A 6,376-nucleotide genomic window follows, 5' to 3' on the forward strand; every position below is an offset into this window, starting at 1 on the left:
AAAAGAGATTGTTGAAGATGAACCACTTGTGGCAGAAGTCAAAGAAAGATGGCCAGCATTGTTCTCTGAACAGCAGGTAATATTTTCTCAGAAAGTCCTGAGTTGACATTTGTCATGTTTTCAAAAAATTTAAATGTATTCAAAATGCCTAATTAAGCAGTTATATAAGCATATGCTTCTACTCCCCCTCCCCCTCCTCCTCCTCCTCCTCCTTCTTCTTCTTCAGATTGTAGCTGAATTTGCTCGCCTTACATCTGTTGACCTGAAAGGCTCCCTATTTGCTGGGATTGACCAGTACCTGGCAAGGTTCCTGGAGCTGTACAAAGCCAAGAGTGGCATAGTGGGACTGACCAGGCTCACAAGACAGCTTGATGAAGACGTAAGTGATAAACATCCACTAGTTTTGGTCAGCATAAACCCATTTAAATAAAAGACGGCTGAAACTTGAAGACTGGCAGTTTTGTAATTGGACATTTGGTATTTTAACTTCTCTAGAATAGGGGCCAGGATAGGTTGGATAACATTGGAAAATAAACCATAAACAATAATTTGTATTTTTTTTTTTTTTTTTTACCAGAGTTCCACACAGAGGAAGAGGACTGTTCTTCTGCTAAATAAGTCAATTAATTGAAGATGGCTTGTAGGCCCTGAAAAGTTCGACTTACCCAATCATAACTATTAAATACCCAGCCCCAATTACCTATATCTTGTAGATGCCAGACATAAAAATGTGCACTCCATTCCTTAACATAAGTAAAAGTTATTTTCAGCTTTGTTAAAATTGATTTGTATACAATAATACACAAGTCACAAACTGACTACTCAAGCCTCTGCCTCATGACATAGAGCTATGATATCCAAAAACTATTTAAAACCTATATGATAGCCATGATTCCTAATTATAAAAAAATTGGCAATGCACTTGATTCTCAAATTACTATTAGCCTTTAATAGATCCTATAAAAACGTCCTTATTTTATCCTAAGGACAAAAACAACTGTAGAAATGATACATTTTTATTTTTTCACTTTAAATGGGTCAGTCTTTTAGAACTACTTGCTTGATATACATATGAAATATGAATCACACTTTGGGTTGTTTAAACTTTAAAGGTCAGTATGTTTAAATGTTGAACATTTGAATGAATTTATGTTAATACAACGAAAGAGACCCTTTAAAGTCACAGTCACCTATAAATTGTTTACATAGGCTACCACAAAGATGTGTTAGTTAAGTTTTAAGTACTTTAAATATGAGATCAAATCCCAGACTTTCTGGCTAGTAGATGCCACCATGTCAACTGTATATTAAAGCTGGAGTAGGAGATCCTGAGAAAGCCGCAGCAGTTAGCTTGATTTTGAAAGCACACAGCCGAACAGAGCCCTCCCCCTCCTTCAGAGCAGCCTGTAGGGAGAGGGGAGGGACACGCCTCCAAACACATGAACGCGCTGTGGCAGAGTCCAGCTGGAGGATGACGTCACGATAGCTAGCTGTAGAGCGGCGAGCGATTGACTTTATTTTCATCGGAGGAAAAACACGTCTCTCTCCCATGTAAGTAAACCGCTATATTACCACATTAAAAAATAATGTAATTAGTTAGAATGCACAGCATAGCCTGCATGTTAGCTTTACGTGTGTTTTTTTTTTATCATCTGAAATACAGCTAGAGCAAGTTGTTGCTGCCGGGCTAATAACTCCGGCTAGCCATGTTTATTTTGATTTAGCATGTCATGTTTAGTTACTAGACGGCTACAGTGCCTATATATTTATTAGCGTTCACCATTGTTGACAGTCTTCATTTTCGTGTTGGAACTACAACATATTGACTGTTTTTTGTGCTTGTTAGAGCTCTCATGATGACTGCTGATTACGATCCTGAGCCAAGCACCTCAGGTCGGAGAGGACGAGACCGGGGTCGAGTGCAAGGCAGAGCCATACGAGCGAGAGGGAGAGCAACGACCGGGGACGAGCTCCAGATCCTGGGGACAGCAACAGAAAGTTCCGCCATGCTGCACTGACAGGTTGTTGTCTGGCAGCATGGAGCACTTGGTGCAGGTCATAGAGGAGTAATACCTTGTTGCTGTATCTGGAAAATCCGTGACCCTTCCACATTGACAGTATAAAGGTTTCAGTTGGAAGTGAATTAAACTATGACATGATTACATACAATACTTGTATGGTGACCCTTTAGTTCCTTTGTATATTTTATCTTCATGTAAAAAATACTTGAGTGTGCTGTATACATTTGTTAAATAAATCTTAAATTTACACTGGCCTTCTCTCTTCAAATCACAAAATAATTTAAATCCATATCAAGTAACACAACATTATAAACAAATAATTGCAATATCAAAGAGTTGTTTTACATTTACTTTTATTAGAAAATGTATTTATTACAGAAATAAAAATAATGGCTGTTGAAGGTAAACATGTTGGCGTGGATCATCCGGCCTCCTTGTTCTCTTCTTTGGCATCCCCAGTTGCTGTCAGCTTTCTGTGCAGGATTGTGCTCTGGAGGTCTGTGATGTACTTGTAGTCCTTACCCACCTTCATTGTGTACAGGCTCCACTTTTTTGACTTCTTGTTAAATATTGTGCAATACCTGACATAGAAGAAAGAATCAGAAGTTTAGTCAAAGGTTCTCATTATCTTACAGCACTGTGCATTTGATTTCGATCATAATAACCCTTCCTTCAGCCCCGTATGTAAACAGTTATTTCTTCTAGCCATGCAAGGAGTTGACACCACTATCACTAGTGTGTGCTTAGTGCCTACTGCAGTGTGTATTGTGCACATATGGTACATACAGTATTTCTTATTGATATCTTGAATATTATCTAATATTTTCAGAGTAAGTGATGTCAAAATGTGCTCTCTCCCTCTTTGGAGAGTGTGGATATGGGACTCCACACCTCACTCTTATATACTCACAATGTCATTATTTACTCAATCACATTCATTTACTTAATCATATATATCATATTAATTTTACTCATATAGCCAAATATACTAATCATCACGAGTGTTTAGATACATATATAGCGTGTACTGAAACCATGCAGCTTGGCACCACGGAGAACTGAGACCTGTACAGTATTGAGGCCTCGGTCACCCTGAACATCTGAGAGAGTGGAAAAGTACTGAGAACCAAAGAACGCCATGACGGCATGTCTGATAGCGGAAAACCATAACAACAAGAAGGACCTGAAGGTCGTAGTCACAACGACATATCAAAAGTAAGACGTAATGTAGCCAAAAACAGGAACAGGGCCTTGGGGAATTCCATGCATCAGCAGAATAGGTTAGTATCCCAGAAATTAAGGGGGGCAGGTGGCAGACCACACGTAGCTGATGTGCATTGGTGAATGATGAGGAACGTTATCCTTGAGGGTAGACAGGAATGTGTGTGCGCTAACTTTCACGTTTCAGGACAACTTCTCAGGCCTTGAGGAGTATGATGGGAGTCAGAACGAGGAGGACGTGGACGCGCCTCGGGCCAATGAGGGGGAGGCAACGCCCTCAAATTATGCACAATTCAAATTCATCCTATGTGTTAATACTGGGTCAGGGAAAAAGTAGTCAGTTCAGACTTCGCGAACTGAACAGCACTGTTGTTGATCAGGGACACGATAGTCAGACCCAGAGCTCTGTACACTTTGCAATTTCTACTGGTGTTTAGAATAAAGCTGATTTTTGAAACTTCAATACCTCCTCCTATTTTCTTCATCAAACGAACACGCGAGGACCAGGCATTCAGAGAGGTCCTCCAACAATTGGTGACCCCGACGTAATGGAGAAGGAGGAGTGAGAAGTGCAGACTGAGATTTACCACACAACGGGCGCGTGAGACGAGTGACGGCAAAACCAGGGTAGCTACCACAAAAAAAGAGGTAAGCAGACACCTGTTATAACAAAGTCCTGCATTTTGGCCACTCTAAATTTACTTTTGCAGTCACTCAAACCCACTCGTCCTAGTTTAATTGAAAAAGAAAACCAGTATAAGCTGCAACATAGGCTAACTCCCTTAAGGAGAGCAAAAGGGGGGCCTGCTGTTGAAGGCGCTACAGCTGGCTACGCCCGAAAGGTGGGAACCTGGGTTAGGTGAGAGTCCTAGCACGTTAAACCAACGGTTTAGAAGCCGTCCCGACTCTGTTGAAAAGAAAAAGTTAAAAATAAAAAAATTAGAGCAGAGTAAAACAAAGGTGTGGATTAAAGAAGCACCAAGGCCGCCGGTTCCTTGATACCGGAAGTGGGAACCACCGAGAGGGAAATATTGGTATCCGGGGTGTCCCAAAGGTTGAAATCCCTGGGGCAGGTGCCACTCCTGCACGAAACATGCTGTATTAGCGAGAAGTCAGCGCCGATTGATACAGCAAGTACGAGGCTAGTTTAATTACTGTGTAAGTGTGACCGGCCAATAGCATTGAGAATTGGTATATTCTTACCCTGCTAAAAGTACTAATTAAGGGGTTGTTGTAACGTGGGAGGCTTTGAAGGATCAAGCACATTTGAAGTGAGTCTCTTCACTGCTGATCCTGGTTTCTGTGGGTGAAAGGGTGGTTTGGATACAGGAACCGTGTTGTCTAAAAGGCATCTGTCGCTTGGGAATTGACCCCCAGAGTGAAACCGGACTGAACCAGTTCAGCCTAGAAGTTTGTTTCACTGAAGCGCAGGTGCTGGTCAATGAGCTATTCACACGAGACCTGTATGTGTTTGTAACCATAACAGTATAGAGTGTTGTAGTACATTTACAGTGTATGAACGTGAGTTGAATTATAAAATATATAGTGTTGTAGTACATTTACAGTGTATAAACGTGAGCTGAATTATAAAATATAGTGCGGTAGTACATTTGCTGCGTGTAAACCGTACCCTAATTATAAACTATATAGTAATAGAATATATATTTGTAGGGTGTGAGAGAGATGGAGGGAAAATTTGATAGGGAGTGTGAAGAATACGGGGGGTGTGGAGCAAGCTCAGTCGGAGAACAGTGGAAGTTAATTAGACTCCAATTGGCTAATGGGCTTCCCATAAAAGGCAGAGAGAAGCAGCTGAAGGGTTATGATGACACATGGCTATGGCTCCAGGAGCAGGGTCATGTCCCGGATGATGAGGAACCGGTTGAGCTTTTACCACACCTCGCCAAGGCTGAGAGAGTACTGGTAGGACAGCTCCAGAAAACCCAGGCCGAAGAGGATAAAGGGGGGTGGAAGATTAGGAGAAAGTGGAAGGCAGAATTAGCGGCCCAAGAGGAGAGAAAAGCAGTACACATGATGACACTGACTTGTGCGGCGGTAGTAAACAGTCACACCCCCACACAGACTCTGACACAGACGGAGACAAAAACAGGGGCGGTGGGAGGTGCTCTTCACGTGGGGCCGCAGCCCGCGCCGCGCTCGGCGGGGGCGGTGCCGGGTGCTCCCCCTGCAGGAGCACAGCCCCCACCGCTCTACCCCCCTAACGTTACGACAGACTGAGCCAGATCATGGGAGGACTCCTGCCTCTCCCCCGTTACACAGAGAGCACACAGAGAATCATGCAGGCTCCTGCGATGAGAATAAAGGGGGGGGATCATAGATTTAGAGCAGGACATAGAGGCAGGGGGACGCCTCCAAGAACTGCAGACTTTATGGAATCTGCAGCAGGAATGTATACGGGAAACTACACTGGCCATACAGGAGCGTCAAGCAGAGCTGTCAGAACAAATACAGCAGATAGAACAAGTGCAGGATGAGCTGAGGGATAGCGGCCCCACACAAAAGCATACATTCCTCCCATACAGCCAGCATACAAGTCCACGCCACGCGTGCCTGGTTTACCTCAAGTCACAGGGGATGGTGTTGCCCCCGCGCCCTCCACTAGCAATCCATTTATAGATAGAGCTTTGAGGGAGACAGGAGTTCAAGCTGGTACATGCAGGAATCTGAGAGTACTTCCCCGTGACAGGGAGGAAGATCAGAATACAGAGAGCGAAGATCAGGACTATGAGTTAGATGGTTGCTACATCGACGATGACGAACAAACATACGATGCTGAGTTTGTGGGCCGATTGGTTATGTACAATCCAACTGACCCGCCGCGACGACCAAACAGGGGACTAAGTGAACGCACACCTTGCAATGCTCCTGCACAACATGACAATGAAACAGAGAGACGCCCGACCCCACCGTCACTGGTGGCGAGTCACACTCGGAAATCTAAACCCTGTTTAGCTCCAGGTCTCGCTCTCCCCATATTAACTGCGAACAATGGCAGCTCCACCTATAAACCTTTTTCCTTCACGGACATGAATTGCATTTCTGAAAAAATGCCTACACCCACTGAAGGGGGACAGGGGTGGATGACTAAATTCTGTCAGCTGACAAACGGCTGG

At 43.6% G+C, this 6,376-nt stretch overlaps 1 long non-coding RNA gene across 1 annotated transcript; it reads left to right on the forward strand.

Annotated features, from left to right (window-relative positions):
• Positions 1-733, forward strand: LOC117832616. The gene is made up of 3 exons (XR_004635212.1): positions 1-76; positions 227-379; positions 578-733. It is a non-coding gene; the product is annotated as an uncharacterized LOC117832616 (long non-coding RNA).
• The last annotated feature ends 5,643 nt before the right edge of the window (positions 734-6,376 follow it).

The sequence above is a fragment of the Notolabrus celidotus genome, chromosome 20, assembly GCF_009762535.1.
Source record: "Notolabrus celidotus isolate fNotCel1 chromosome 20, fNotCel1.pri, whole genome shotgun sequence".
Taxonomy (NCBI): Eukaryota; Metazoa; Chordata; class Actinopteri; order Labriformes; family Labridae; genus Notolabrus; species Notolabrus celidotus.